Source organism: Arachis hypogaea, chromosome 9 (assembly GCF_003086295.3).
Source record: "Arachis hypogaea cultivar Tifrunner chromosome 9, arahy.Tifrunner.gnm2.J5K5, whole genome shotgun sequence".
NCBI classification, from domain to species: domain Eukaryota; kingdom Viridiplantae; phylum Streptophyta; class Magnoliopsida; order Fabales; family Fabaceae; genus Arachis; species Arachis hypogaea.
In genome coordinates this window covers 65,239,502-65,255,872 of record NC_092044.1, presented here as the reverse complement: position 1 = coordinate 65,255,872, position 16,371 = coordinate 65,239,502, and the positions used below count along the sequence as shown (strand labels likewise).

General features: G+C 35.0%; 1 non-coding gene across 1 annotated transcript; it reads right to left on the bottom strand.

The window, feature by feature from the left end:
• Positions 1-2,620: 2,620 nt before the first annotated feature.
• Positions 2,621-2,728, bottom strand: LOC112714156 (small nucleolar RNA R71). The gene has a single exon (XR_003159111.1). It is a non-coding gene; the product is annotated as a small nucleolar RNA R71 (small nucleolar RNA).
• Positions 2,729-16,371: the final 13,643 nt, after the last annotated feature.

Genomic DNA, 16,371 nt, shown 5'->3' with positions numbered 1-16,371 from the left:
TGGCGGCCACTCTTGAGAATCCGGAAGGTCTAAACCTTGTCTGTGGTCGTGGTGACAGACGCAAAAGAATCAATGGATTCTATTCTTACATGATCAAGAACCGACAGCTGATTAGCCGTGCTATGACAGAGCATTTGGACCATTTTCACTGAGAGGATGGGATGTATCCATTGATAACGGTGATGCCCTACATACAGCTTGCCATGGAAAGGAGTATGAAGGATTGAAGGAAGACAGTAGGAAAGCAGAGATTCAACAGGGACAAAGCACCTCCATGCGTTTATCTGAAATCCCCACCAATGAATTACATAAGTATCTCTATCTCTATTTTATGTTTTAGTTAATCTTATTTTCGAAAACCATCATAATCATTTGAATCAGCCTAACTAAGATTTACAAGATGACCATAGCTTGCTTCATTCCAACAATCTCCGTGGGATCGACCCTTACTCACGTAAGGTATTACTTGGACGACCAAGTGCACTTGCTGGTTAGTTGTGCAAAGTTGTGACAAAGTGTGATTCACGTTTGAGAGAACCAAGCCTATTTGCGCCATTGTTGATGATCACAATTTCGTGCACCAAGTTTTTGGCACCGTTGCCGGGGATTGTTCGAGTTTGGACAACTGACGGTTCATCTTGTTGCTCAGATTAGGTAATTTTCTTTTCAAAAAGTTTTCAAAAATCTTTCAAAATTTTTCTCCTTTTTCGTTTTTCCAAAAATTATTTTTGAAAAAGACAAAAAAAATAATAAAATCATAAAAACCAAAAATATTTTGTGTTTCTTGTTTGAGTCTAATGTCAAATTTTAAGTTTGGTGTCAATTGCATGTTTTTAAAAATTTATGCATTTTTCAAAAATTTCATGCATGGTGTTCTTCATGATCTTCAAGTTGTTCTTGGTAAGTCTTCTTGTTTGATCTTCATATTTTCTTGTTTTTCATATGCATTCTTGCATTCATAGTGTCTAAGCATTAACAATTTCAAAGTTTGGTGTCTTGCATGCTTTTTTTTCTTGAAAATTTTTCAAAAATATGTTCTTGATGTTCATCTTGATCTTCAAAGTGTTCTTGGTGTTCATCTTGACATTCATAATGTTCTTACATGCATCATGTGTTTTGATTCATAATTTTCATGTTGTGAGTCATTTTAGTGTTTTTCTCTCTCCTCATTAAAAATTCAAAAATCAAAAAAATATCTTTTCCTTTTTTTTCTCCCATAAATTTTGAAAATTTGAGTTGACTTAGTCAAAAATTTTTAAAACTTAGCTATTTCTTATAAGTCAAGTCAAATTTTCAATTTTAAAAATCTTATCTTTTCAAAACCTTTTTTTTAAATCAAATCTTTTTCATTTTTATTTTATGATTTTCGAAAATCTAAAAATATTTTTCAAAATCTTTTTCTTATCTTTATTTCATAATTTTCGAAAACTTTACTAACAACTAATGTAATTGATTCAAAAAATTTGAAGTTTGTTACTTTCTTGTTAAGAAAGGCTCAATCTTTAAATTCTAGAATCATATCTTTTAGTTTCTTGTTAGTCAAGTAATCAATTTTAATTTTAAAAATTAAATCTTTTTCAAAAAAAAATTCAATCATATCTTTTCAACCAAATCTTTTGCAAAATATCTTTTCTAACTTCTTATCTTTTCAAAATTGATTTTCAAATATTTTTCAACTAACAATTTGACTTTTTGTTTGTTTCTTATCTTTTTCAAAACCACCTAACTACTTTTCTCTTTCTCATTTTCGAAAATCACTTCCCACTTTTTCAAAAATTTTCTTAATTAATTAATTGTTTCAATTTTTAATTTTAATTTTATTTCTTCTCTTAATTTTCGAAAATCACTAACTTGTTTTCAAAAATAATTTTCGAAAACTCCTCTCTCTCATCTTCTTCTATTTATTTATTTATCTACTAACACCTCTCTTCTACTCAAGAATTGAAACCCACTCCTCCCCCTTGTGTTTGGATTCTTACCTTTTTCTTCTTTTATTCTCTTACTCTTCTACTAACATAAAGGAATCTCTATACTGTAACATAGAGGATTCCTCTTCTTTTTCTGTTCTCTTCTTTTTCATATGAGCAGGAGCAGGGACAAGAACATTCTTGTTGAAGCAGATCCGGAACCTGAAAGGACTCTGAAGAAGAAGCTAAGAGAAGCTAAAGCACAACAATCCAGAGAAAACCTTACAGAGAATCTCAAAAAAGAGAGAAACATGGCCGAACCCAATAACAATGGTGGAGGCGCAAGGAGGATGCTTGGTGACTATACTATACCTACTTCCAAATTTGATGGAAGAAGCATCTCAATCCCTGCCATTGGAGCAAACAATTTTGAGCTGAAACCTCAACTAGTTGCTCTAATGCAACAGAACTGCAAGTTTCATGGACTTCTATCAGAAGATCCCTATTAGTTTTCAACTGAGTTCTTGCAGATCTGTGAGACTGTTAAGACTAATGGAGTAGATCCTGAAGTCTACAGGCTCATGCATTTCCCTTTTGCTGTAAGAGACAGAGCTAGAAAATGGTTAGACTCACAACCTAAAGATAGCCTAGACTCTTGGGATAAGCTGGTCACGGCCTTCTTGGCTAAGTTCTTTCCCCCTCAAAAGCTGAGCAAGCTTAGAGTGGATGTTCAGACCTTCAAACAAAAAGATGGTGAATCCCTCTATGAAGCTTGGGAAAGATACAAGCAGATGACCAAAAGGTGTCCTTCTGACATGCTTTCAGAGTGGACCATTCTGGATATATTCTATTATGGTCTATCTGAGTTCTCCAAGATGTCACTGGACCATTCTGCAGGTGGATCCATTCACCTAAAGAAAATGCCTGCAGAAGCTCAAGAACTTATTGACATGGTTGCAAATAACCAATTCATGTACACTTCTGAGAGAAATTATGTGAATAACGGACGCCTCAGAGGAAGGGAGTTCTTGAAATTGATGCTCTGAATGCCATATTGGCTAAGAACAAAATGTTGACTCAGCAAGTCAACATGATTTCTCAAAGTCTGAATGGATGGCAAAATGCATCCAACAGTACTAAAGAGGCATCTTCTGAAAAAGAAGCTTATGATCCTGAGAACCCTGCAATAGCAGAGGTAAATTACATGGGTGAACCTTATGGAAACACTTATAATTCCTCATGGAGAAATCATCCAAATTTCTCATGGAAGGATCAACAAAAGCCCCAACAAAGCTTTAATAATGGTGGAAGAAATAGGCTCAACAATAGCAAGCCTTTTCCATCATCTTCTCAGCAACAGACAGAGAATTCTGAGCAGAGTACCTCTAGCTTAGCAAACATAGTCTCTGATCTATCTAAGGCCACTTTAAGTTTTATGAGTGAAACAAGGTCCTCCATTAGAAATTTGGAGGCACAAGTGGGCCAGCTAAGTAAGAAAGTCACTGAAACTCCTCCTAGTACTCTCCCAAGCAATACTGAAGAGAATCCAAAAAGAGAGTGCAAGGCCATTGATATTGTCAATATGGCCGAATCCAAGGAGGAAGGGGAGGACGTGAATCCCAAGGAGGAAGACCTCATGGGACATCTTCCAGACAAGAAGGAGGTCCTTTTTGAGGACCTAAAGGAATCTGAGGCTCATATAGAGACCATAGAGATTCCATTAAACCTTTTTCTGCCACTCATGAGCTCTGAAAACTATTCTTCCTCTGAAGAGGATGAAGATGTAACTGGAGAGCAAGTTACTCAATATCTAGGAGCTATCATGAAACTGAATGCCAAGTTTTTTGGTAATGAGACTTGGGAAGATGCACCTCCCTTGCTCTTTAGTGAACTAGATACATGGGTTCAGCAAACTTTACCTCAAAAGAAACAAGATCCTGGTAAATTCTTAATACCCTGTACCATGGGCACCATGACCTTTAAGAAGGCTCTGTGTGACCTAGGGTCAAGTATAAATCTTATGCCACTCTCTGTAATGGAGAAACTGGGAATCTTTGAGGTACAGGCTGCCACATTCTCATTATAGAAGGCAGACAAGTCAGTAAGACAAGCTTATAGATTGTTAGAGGACGTGTTAGTGAAGGTTGAAGGCCTTTACATCCCTGCTGATTTCATAATCTTAGACACTAGGAAGGAGGAGGATGAATGCATCATCCTTGGAAGACCCTTCCTAGCCACAGCAGGAGCTGTGATTGATGTTGACAGAGGAGAGCTAGTCCTTCAATTGAATGGGGACTACCTTGTGTTTAAAGCTTAAGGATATTCGTCTGCAACTATGGAGAGGAAGCATGAAAAGCTTCTCTCAATACAGAGTCAAACAAAGCCTCCACAATCAAACTCTAAGTTTGGTGTTGGGAGGCCACAATCAAACTCAAAGTTTGGTGTTGAGAAGCCCCCACATTCAAACTCTAAGTTTGGTGTTGGGAGGCCCTCATCATGCTCTGAACATCTGTGAGGCTCCATAAGAGCACACTGTCAAGCTATTGACATTAAAGAAGCACTTATTGGGAGGCAACCCAATTTTTATTTATTTATATTTTTATTGTTCTTTTATGTTTTATTAGGTTCATGATCTTGTGGAGTCATAAAACAAATACTAAAATTAAAAACAGAATAAAAAATAGCAGAGGAAACAACACACCCTGGAGGAAGAGCTTACTGGAGTCTAAACGCCGGTAAGGAGCATCTGGCTGGCAGTCAACGCCAGAATAGAGCATGAATCTGGCGTTGAACGCCAGAAACAAGCAGCAATCTGGCGTTCAAATGCCAGGATTGTACCATAAGGAAAGCTGGTGTTAAACGCAAGAACAGAGCATGAACCTAGCGTTTAACGCCAGGAACAAGCATGGAAGTGGCGTTCAACGCCAATCGTTGAACGCCCAAAACAAGCATGGAAGTGGCATTTAACGCCAGAAACATGCTGCAGTCTGGCGTTAAACGCCAGGATTGCATAAAGATGGCGTTTTACACGCCCAATTGGTGCAGGGATGTTAAATCCTTGACACCTTAGGATCTGTGGACTCCACAGGATCACCTCAGGATCTGTGGACCCCACAGGATCCCCAGCTACCTTCTCTCTCTCTCACACCTTTTCATAACACTCTTCCCCAAATATCATTCACCAATCACCTCTTCACCACTCACATCCACCCTCTCTTCCCCATAAACCCCACTTACCTTCACAATTCAAAATCTCTTTCCCACCCAAACCCACTCTAAATGACCAAACCTACTACCCTCTCCCTCCACTATATAAACCCCTCTATCCTTCTTCTTTTCCACACCACACAACCATCTCTTTTCCCCCTTGGCCGAATCCCTCACCTCTCTCCTTCTCCTCCATATCTTCTTCTTCTTCTATTCTTTCTTCTTTTGCTCGAGGGCGAGCAACATTCTAAGTTTGGTGTGGTAAAATACAGGCCTAAGCGGCTAAATCAAGCTGTCCCTAACCATGTGCTTGTGGCATGCAGTTCCAAGTGAAAAGCTTGACACTGGGTAGTTAAAGTCGTGATCCAAAGCAAAAAGAGTGTGCTTAAGAGCTCTGGACACCTCTAACTGGAGACTTTAGCAAAGCTGAGTCACAATCTGAAAAGGTTCACCCAGTCATGTGTCTGTGGCATTTATGTATCCGGTGGTAATACTAGAAAACAAAGTGCTTAGGGCCACGGCCAAGACTAATAAAAGTAGCTGTGTTCAAGAATCAACATACTTAACTAGGAGAATCAATAACACTATCTGAAATTCTAAGTTCCTATAGATGTCAATCATTCTAAACTTCAAAGAATAAAGTGAGATGCCAAAACTGTTCAGAAGCAAAAAGCTACAAGTCCCGCTCATCTAATTAGAACTAATATTCATTGATATTCTAGGATTTATAGCATATTCTCTTCTTTTTATCCTATTTGATTTTCATTTGCTTGGGGACAAGCAACAATTTAAGTTTGGTGTTGTGATGAGCGGATAATTTATACGCTTTTTGGCATTATTTTTAGGTAGTTTTTAGTAGGATCTAGCTACTTTTAGGGATGTTTTAATTAGTTTTTATGCAAAATTTACATTTCTATACTTTACTATGAGTTTGTGTGTTTTCTGTGATTTCAGATATTTTCTGGCTGAATTTGAGGGACCTGAGCAAAAATCTGATTCAGGCTGACAAAGGACTGCTGATGCTATTGGATTCTGATCTCCCTGCACTCGAAATGGATTTTCTGGAGCTACAAAACTTCAAATGGCGGGCACTCAACAGCGTTGGAAACTAGACATTCAGAGCTTTTCAGAAATATATAACAGTCCATACTTTATTTGAATCAAGACGACGCAAACTGGTGTTCAACGCCAGTTCCATGTTGCATTCTAGAGTAAAACGCTAGAAACACGTCACAAACCAGAGTTAAATGCCAAAAACAAGTTACAACTTGGCGTTCAACTCCAAGAGAAGCCTCTGCACATGTAAAGCTCAAGCTCAGCCCAAGCACACACCAAGTGGGCCCCGGAAATGGATTTCTGCATCAATTACTTATTTCTGTAAACCCTAGTAACTAGTCTAGTATAAATAGGACATTTTACTATTGTATTAGACATCTTTGGATTAATTTTGGATTACCTTATGATCCTTTGATCACGTTTATGGGGGCTGGCCATTCGGCCATGCCTGGACCACCACTTCTGTATTTTCAACGGTGGAGTTTCTACACACCGTATATTAAGGTGTGGAGCTCTGCTGTACCTCGAGTTTTAATGCAAAGTACTACTATTTTCTATTTAATTCATGCTTATTCTTATTCTAAGATATTTGCTGCCCTTCAACCTGATGGATGTGATGATTCGTGACACTCATCATCATCCGTCCTTATGAACGCGTGCTTGACAACCACTTCCATTCTACTTTTGACCGAGCGCATATCTCTTGGATTCTTTGACCAGAATCGTCGTAGTATAAGCTAGAATTATTGGCGGCCACTCTTGGGAATCCTGAAGGTCTAAACCTTGTCTGTAGTATTTCGAGTAGGATTCAAGGATTGAATGACTGTGACGAGCTTCAAACTCGCGATTGTTGGGCGTGGTGACAGACGCAATAGAATCAATGGATTCTATTCCGACATGATCGAGAACCGACAGATGATTAGCCGTGCTGTGACAGAGCATTTGGACCATTTTTACTGAGAGGATGGGATGTGGCCATTGACAACGGTGATGCCCTACATACATCTTGCAATGGAAAGGAGTATGAAGGATTGAAGGAAGACAGTAGGAAAGCAGAGATTCAACAGGGACAAAGCACCTCCATGCGTTTATATGAAATCCCCACCAATGAATTACATAAGTATCTCTATCTCTATTTTATGTTTTAATTAATCTTATTTTCGAAAACCATCATAATCATTTGAATCAGCCTAACTGAGATTTACAAGATGACCATAGATTGCTTCATACCAACAATCTCCGTGGGATCGACCCTTACTCACGTAAGGTATTACTTGGACGACCAAGTGCACTTGCTGGTTAGTTGTGTGAAGTTGTGACAAAGTGTGATTCACGTTTGAGAGCACCAAGCCTATTGACGCCATTGTTGATGATCACAATTTCGTGCACCAGCATTGATTTTAGGTAGTTTTTAGTATGTTTTAGTTACTTTTTAATATATTTTTATTAGTTTTTATGCAAAAATCATATTTCTAGACTTTACTATGAATTTGTGTGTTTTTCTGTGATTTTAGATATTTTCTGGCTAAAATTGAGGGACCTAAGCAAAAATCTGATTCAGAGGCTGAGAAAGGACTGCAGATGCTGTTGGATTCTGACCTCCCTGCACTCGAAGTAGCTTTTTTGGAGCTACAAAAGCCCTATTGGGGCGCTCTCAATTACGTTGGAAATTAGACATCTTGGGCTTTCCAGCAATGTATAATAGTTCATACTTTGCCCGAGATTTGATGGCCCAAACTGGCATCCAAACGCCCATTAGAGACCCCTTTTCTGGAGTAAAACGCCAGAACTGGCACCAAAGCTGGCGTTTAACTCCAAAGATGGCCTATGCACGTGAAAGCTTCAAGGCTCAGCCCAAACACACACCGAGTGGGCCCCGGAAGTAAATTTCTGCACTATCTACTCATTTTCTGTAAACCTAGTTTACTAGTTTAGTATAAATAGCATTTTTTACTATTGTATTGAAGGTCTTTGACCTTTTGGTAGTTCTTCAAACCCTTTTTGGAGGCTGGCCATTCGGCCATGCCTAGACCTTTTGTTTTTATGTATTTTCAACGGTGAAGTTTCTACACCTCATAGATTAAGGTGAGGAGCTCTGCTGTTCCTCAAGTATTAATGCAAGTATTATTGTTTTTCTATTCAATTCACGCCTACTTCTCTTCCAAGATATACTCTTGTACTTAATTCAGTTAAGTCATAATGAAGGGGTGACCCGTGACAATCACTCAATCTTTGTTACTCGCTTAGCCAAGATCCGCGTGCCTCACAACCACAAAGAGGTCTACATGATGTTCAACGTAGTCATTGGACGACAGCTGGAGTATATTCTCTTTGGGCTCTAACCCACGGATCTGAATCACCTCTCCTGACAACAAAGCATTCGAATCCGTGATGTTAGAACCTTCGTGGTATAAGCTATAACCAATTGGCAGCATTCTTGAGATCCGAAAAGTATAAACCTTGTCTGTGATATTCTGAGTAGGATCTGGGATGGGATGACTGTGACGAGTTTCAAACTCATGACTGTTGGCGCAGTGACAGTGTGCAAAAGAATAAATGTATTCTATTCCGACACGATCGAGAACCGACAGCTGATTAGCCATGTAGGAAACCGTAGAGGACATATTTTCACTGAGAGGACGGATGGTAGCCATTGACAACGGTGATCCACCAACATACAGCTTGCCACGGAAGGGAGTACGCATGATTGGATGAGGACAATAGGAAAGCGGAGGTTCAGAGGTAACAAAGCATCTCCAAATGCTTATCTGAAATTCTAACCAAGGAACTACATAAGTGACTTTATTTTATTTTATGTTTTATTGTTCTTTTAATTATCAACACCTCATAACCATTTGAATCTGCCTGATTGAGATTTACAAGATGACCATAGCTTGCCTCAAGCCGTCAATCTCCGTGGGATCGACCTTTACTCACGTAAGGTATTACTTGGACGACCTAGTGCACTTGCTGGTCTGCTATGCGGAGTTGTGAAAAGTGTGAATCACGATTTCGCATACCAGTGATGAAAAAAAAAAGAAGAGACAGAATCAATATGTTATTGAGTTGCCAAAGGACCTAAGAAGGAATACAGTCTTCCATTAACTGAGAATGGCAAAAATACCTGGCAACCCAGAGATTAGAGCTTTCTACATTTGGGTTTGGGGCTTTCAAAACTCCATCTTCATCATAAAACTGTATTGTTTTAGCCATTAATGAAGGAAGAGGAAGGATTTTATCTTCTTCTTTGCGAGAATGAGAAGTGGTGGCCATGGGTGTTGAAGAAGAGAATGCAGTGATGATGGTTGGTATAGAGGTTGATTGAAAGAGCAATTGAGAAACTATAAAAGGTGTGTTACTCGGAGAGAAAAGGATTAAGATTTTTAAGACGCAAATTTCTTGAAAATTGGGAATGATTTGATTCAAGGAGTAATGATGGAGTGTTTTATTCAAGGTAGAAAAGGCTCATCAAGATCCAGATGTTATGCATTCCCATAAAAGTGCGCGTTATTTTAAAAGGAAGTAACTGTTTTTCAAATTTTTCAAATTTTAAAGAATTTGAAAACGTTACACGTACCTAGCACGAGAAATATTAAAATTTGTATTTTTGAACAAAATTACAAGTTTTAAAGGGGTAATTTGTTAGTACAAAAAAATGGATTGTTTCGACAAGAAGGCATCTCAACTACAAGAAGCGGAAATGGGCAAGTTGAAGTCGAAGAAAGAGGGTACAAAGAATGTCGCAGTCAAAAGGTAGTCAGTGACCTTCTATGAGCATCAAGGCTTGTTATTTCACCTTCAAGTTGCGTAGAAGACATTGGTACGAAATTTTAGGAGCAAGTTAAAGAGACATAAGACTTGAAGGCCAGGGGAGACGTGGATGTCAAAACTTTGGGGTCAAGATTATTCGTGGTTAAGAGTCATGACTGAGAAAAAGGAGGAAATAAGATAGTGCGAGTGCATAAAATTTTCAGTCTCCGCAACGCAACGGAAGAACATGGAGTGCAAGTGCATGTGAGTGTTAGAAGTCAATTTTTTTTTCATACTTGTTTTCTTTTGTTTATTTGATTTATTGTTGTTTGTTTGTTTTGCATTTTGCTATTATTTTGCTTTAATCAATATTTTACACTTTTATTATCTTCTTTATTGAATTATTTTTCCTTGTTATTCTATCACTAGTAATTCCGACGTAAAATTATCTTGACACCATAATTAAGTAATTTCCGGATCGAGTCCACTTTTTTTCAAAAGTAACGTATCTTCTTCCCTATACTTGAGATCTTGATACAAATTCGATTTCAACATACTATTGAAATTACAAAAATCGAATAAAACAGTTACTAAATTAGTCACTTATATAAAATATATATTAAAATATAAAATATATTAATACACAAATATGATTAATTTAATAATTAATTTTGTATATGCACACTACTTTTTATTTTCTAAGAATGTTCCAAGAACCCATACGGAGTCAATTAAGGAAAAACTAGCTAAAGGAGGTCGCACTAGATTGAAAAATTAAGCAAAAGGGCACTTCCATATTTGTGGCGTATTTAACTCCTCATAATTGAGTCATATATTAACAAACTTAACTATGAAATTTTAATTTTTCCAAAGGAAAATATTCAAAAAATCACTTATTTTAAAAATTTAAAAGGTTAAATAGACTTATATAAAAAATTTTATATTTAGTAATCTGCTCTTGAATCATTTACATACATTAGCCAGCTACAACTGAATAAAATATGACCTAAATTTAATTATAAAAGGTCAACTTTCTTTAGATTACAGGAATTGTACATCAGTCTCATTTAATTAATAAATAAATTATCTCAATCAACACAATATAATATATCACATTATATTTGTATAGGGTAAATTATTAAAATAGTACTCTAAAATTTATATCTCTAACAAAAATAATTTTAAAAAATACAAATAATAATAAATAAATTTTTGAAAATATAAAAAAAGTGACAAAATAACAAAAAATATCACATTTTTTAAAAGTATTAATGCTTTTGTATTTGACAAATGACTGGAACAAATTTTTGTACGAACATTTAGATAATAATTTAAGAAAATACATGCAAAAAATTAAAATAAAATTTAATTTCTATATTTTTATATTCTTTTAAAAGAATTTCAATCATTTACCAAAAAAGTTGAAAAAGAATTTTATTTAGCCTAAACATCAAATTTTAAAGATGAAAAAAATTAAACTTTCTAATTATATTTCTAAAAAATCATATTAGAATTTAATCTCTAAATCTATTTTAAGAATATAAAACTAAATACCTGATTATTTTTGTCATATTTTTAATTTTTTTAAAAAAATCATTATTCATCTTTTAAAATTAGTTTTATCATCATATAAACTTTTTGATATTATATTTATCACCGAATTCCTTAATTAAGAAGTCCGAATTTCGAATTCCAAACTGCGGTATGGAAATTAAAAAAAAAAAAAACACACGTCTTTTTATTCAGTTCTCTTGTCCTCTAATGTAAATTATTGCTGTATATCACACTCAACACTAAGAAGCCAATGAGCCTTGTTCATTGTGTTTAAAAGAGTGAGACTAATCACTTGGAATATGAAGATGACTTTGTGAGAAGGTTGTTGGATACAATCTTTTTTACTACGCGGAAGTGGAAGCCTTGAAAGGATCGGAGGAAAGAGAAATTCGGATATTCAAAAATCAAAAGTGACAAGGGCCAAAAAGTAGGTCGTCACATTTGAAAAAATTAACAATAAGAAAGAACTACCTTCTAATCTCTCTTTTACTAGAATAATATATATATATATATATATATATATATATATATATATATATATATATATACAAAGAGTTTCACAAAATAAGATAAAATTATACAAATTAATTATAATAACAATAAAAAAAAATTAAACATTTATAAATAAAGTTACTATACACAAACATCACCTAAATAATCTGCCGTCATCATAAATTGTGAAGAGTTCAACTAATACAGCGGATTAGTGATGATTAAGAATGAAAAGAGAATCAAATCAAATCAAAGAATAAAAACATTAGGGTACCACATGCATGCGTGCGTCGAAGATCAGAAGAAGAAGCAAAATAAAAGTAAAAGGACGGAGATAAAGCCTCTTTTATTTTGAGACTTGCCTTCCTTTTTATAAAACATTGGCTTGGCGGTACATTAGACGCAATTTTCTAAAAGTGTTCACAAATCACAACGCTATTATATAAATATATAATTTTACTTTACTACTATGCCCCGTGAAGTACATATTTATCTAACTAGCAATGCAAGCTTTGATTTCTTCCAAAAATATAAAATTAAGTTTAGATATTAGAAAAATCTTTACTTTATAGAGAAGCCACTACAAAGTAGAGAAATTTTTAGAGATGCGGCTTCTACATATTCATGATAATAACTGATTATAGTGTTAATTATTAAGAATTGAAGTTATAGAAGCGCATTATATGTTAAAATTCATTCCTTGTATATGAAAAAGTACAAAGAATCAACATCTAAATTAGCCAAATTAAATAATTCTATTTAATAATTATTAATTTTAAATTTTTTGAAAAAATCAAAATTTGAATCATTAGTATTAAACAGATTTTGAATAATAAAGATTAAGTAAAGTAATTGCTCTATAATCACCGTCCATAATTGTGTGTATCTTGGTCCTCCCATCGCGTCAACATTCTTGTATACGCAAATCTCTGCATTTTCGTTGTCAAAGTGTCCTGCCTCTCGTCACGTGCACAGTGCGCTATTTCCGCAGTTCCTTGTGTGCATCGCCGCTGGAGGAAATTCTTGCGGCCGATCATGTCTCCGCTGCAGGGAGAAGTCGCGCGAGAAGCTATCGCACCCAACCCCCCTGTTGGGTATATGAAGATGGTAAGATGACAAAATCTTATATTTGTGTAGTGGTTTCAAGGCACGATTAGATCGCTTTCTTTAGAGAGATATTTGTCCCCACACTTAGTTGCTATAGGGTTGATGACAATACTCTTCCAAGATACAATGAAACCTAAGAATTTCTTAATTAGCAATAGTAAGAAATTCTCAACTCTCTTGAACAAAGAAAATCTCTTAATAGTAGTGTAAATTGTACGCTTAGTACTTCATATCTGAAATAGTGGACAAGGACTTATTTATACATATTGCACATAGCAATTATGATTAGTTACGTATACAAATGGTTGTGTCATTTCTATTGCCAATAGATACAATGTTTTGAACATATACAACTCTTAAAGAGTTGTGTCCCTTTAGCCAATAGACACAATATTTTGAACATACACAATCCTTAAAAGGTTGTGTCCCTTCAACCAAATGGTACAAAACGGTTAGTAACCGTTTATTAATATTAATAATATTAATAATAATATTAATAATATTAATAATATTAATTAATCAAATTTGTAAATACCCTTCAATCCCCCACTATTTACAAAATTTAAATGTCAGACAAGTATATGCATAAAGAATGTGTCACTAAGATTAAACATTCTTTTAGTGTAAATTTTAAAGTTCTAACGAAGTAATATGTGTCTAATCGATTAAACCTATACTCCATATGCTAGTACCAAAAATCACACACATTACTTATACCCTCCAAGTTCAAGAGTTTACAATTTTAAGCACTTATATGGCCTTGTGCTCATCCTGGTTCATGAATATTTACGAGAATAAAACCTCTAAAATTCTCGATTATAGCGGCACCACTCTTATATTCATATAGGTGGAATCTTTTGATAGATAATATTATCATTCCATTAAGAGTTTAAACTCACCCTCCTAATTTATGGTAAATAGCACTAAATCCTATACCTTAGTGCTCCAATTGCTAAATAACTTGTTATTACCCATTAAACCTTGAAACTAGTGGTCTACTAGAATAAGGTTGGGTTCCCATCATTTAGCAATAATAGGTTTTAATCCCATTTTAGCAGTAGTTTCTTTGATTTTATCCCTTGACAAACCTTTAGTCAAAGGGTCTGCTAAATTTTCTTGAGATCTTACATAAGTGATGGTAATTACACCATCATCTATTAGTTACCTCACAAATTCATGTCTCAAACTTATATGTCTAGACTTTCCATTATAAACCTTATTATATGCTCGAGACATGGTTGATTTACTATCACAGAAGATTGAAATGGTTGTCGTCTGCTGTGGGCACAACTTTATATCATATAACAAATTTCTTAACCATTCCGCTTCTTTACCTGCGGCTGATAAAGCTACAAACTCAGCCTCCATAGTAGAATGTGTAATACATGTTTGTTTCTTTGAGGTCCAACTTATTGCTCCACCACCTATGGTGAAAATCCATCCTGAAGTGGATTTGTTATCACTAAGATTTGTAATCCAACTTGCGTCGGAATAACCTTCTAAAACTGCGGGATAATCACTATAATGTAATCCCAAGTTTATGGTTTTCTTGAGATAACCAAGAACTCTTATTATAGCTTTCCAATGTTGATTGCTAGGCTTTCCTGTAAACCTTGATAATTTGCACACAGCAAATGCTATATTAGGTCTAGTACAATGCATTGCATACATTAAACTTCCTATAGCACTAGCATATTCTAATTGTGCTATATATCTTCCCATGTTTCCTTCTAATTTAAGATTAGGATCATACGGCGTATTGGATTCTTTAATTGTGAGATGATCAAACTTTTCCAATACCTTTTTAATATAATAAGATTGACTTAAAGTAAAGCCAACTTCATTCTTATGTACCTTTATGCCTAATATTGTATCAACTTCATTCAAATCCTTCATCTTGAATTTAGAAGTTAGATACTCCTTTGTTATACGAATTCCTTCTAAATTTGTTTCGATAATTAACATATCATCAACATATAAACAAATAATTACTCCATAATCTTTAGTAAATTTTGAGTAAATACATTTATCCGCACTATTATGTGAGAAGCCATTTGATAACACCACTGAATCAAACTTCTCATGCCATTGTTTAGGCGCTTGTTTTAGCCATACAAAGACTTAATTAATTTGCAAACTTTCTTTTCATTTTCGGGTAGCACATAGCCTTCCGGTTGCTCCATATAAATTTCTTCATTAAGATCTCCATTTAGAAAAGCCGTTTTAACATCCATTTGATGTATATGAAGCTTATGTATGGATGCTAATGCTATAAGAGCCCTAATAGAAGTCATTCTTGCCACAGGTGCGTAGGTATCAAAATAGTCTAGACCTTCTTGTTGTCTAAACCCCTTGGCCACTAACCTTGCTTTAAAAGTTTGTAATGAACCATCAGTATTATACTTTTTTCTAAATACCCACTTACATCCTATAGGCTTTTGATCCTGGAGGCAAATCAACCAAGACCCAAGTATTGTTAGATAATATTGAGTCTATTTCATCATTTATTGCTTCTTTCCAAAAAGCAGAATCCCTTGAAGCCATAGCCTCTTTGAATGTTTGAGGATCACCCTCTGTGTTCATAACAATAGGAATCTTGTTTGTTACAGAATTTCTAGTTCCTTCTACCAAAAAGGTGATAGCCTGAGAAGAAATAAAATCTGGACCCAAGTCCTTTTCTTTTCTTACTCTCAAGCTCTTCCTTGGTTCAATAAACTCTTTGTCTCTTAGACGTTTATTATTTTGATTATTTATTTCTTATGAAATATTAGTATCATTTTGGGGATACTCTGAATTAGAAGTTGAATCATTGATAAATTTATTTTCAATAAATTCTACTTCTCTTGATTCAACAACTACATTAGACACTAAGTCTAATATTCTATATGCTTTAGAAATTTGAGCATATCCTATAAAAGTGCCTTTTATGGCTCTTGGCCCCAATTTGGTTCTCTTTTGATTAGGAACTCGATAAAAGGCTAAACACCCCCACACTTTAAGATAATTTAAATTAGGTTTCCTTCCTTTCCAAATTTCATAAGGAGAAACCTTTCTATGTCTTGATGGTATCCTATTACGAATATGACATGATGTCAATAATGCTTCACCCCACAAATTGTAAGGCAATTTTGCATTTAGTAACATTGAATTAACCATATCCACTAAGGTACGGTTCTTTCTTTCCGCCAAACTATTTTGTTGCAGAGTATATGAAGCAGAAGATTCATGCAAAATACCATGTAATTCACAAAAGTGATCAAATTCGTTAGTAATTCATAAATATTATTAAATATTAAAA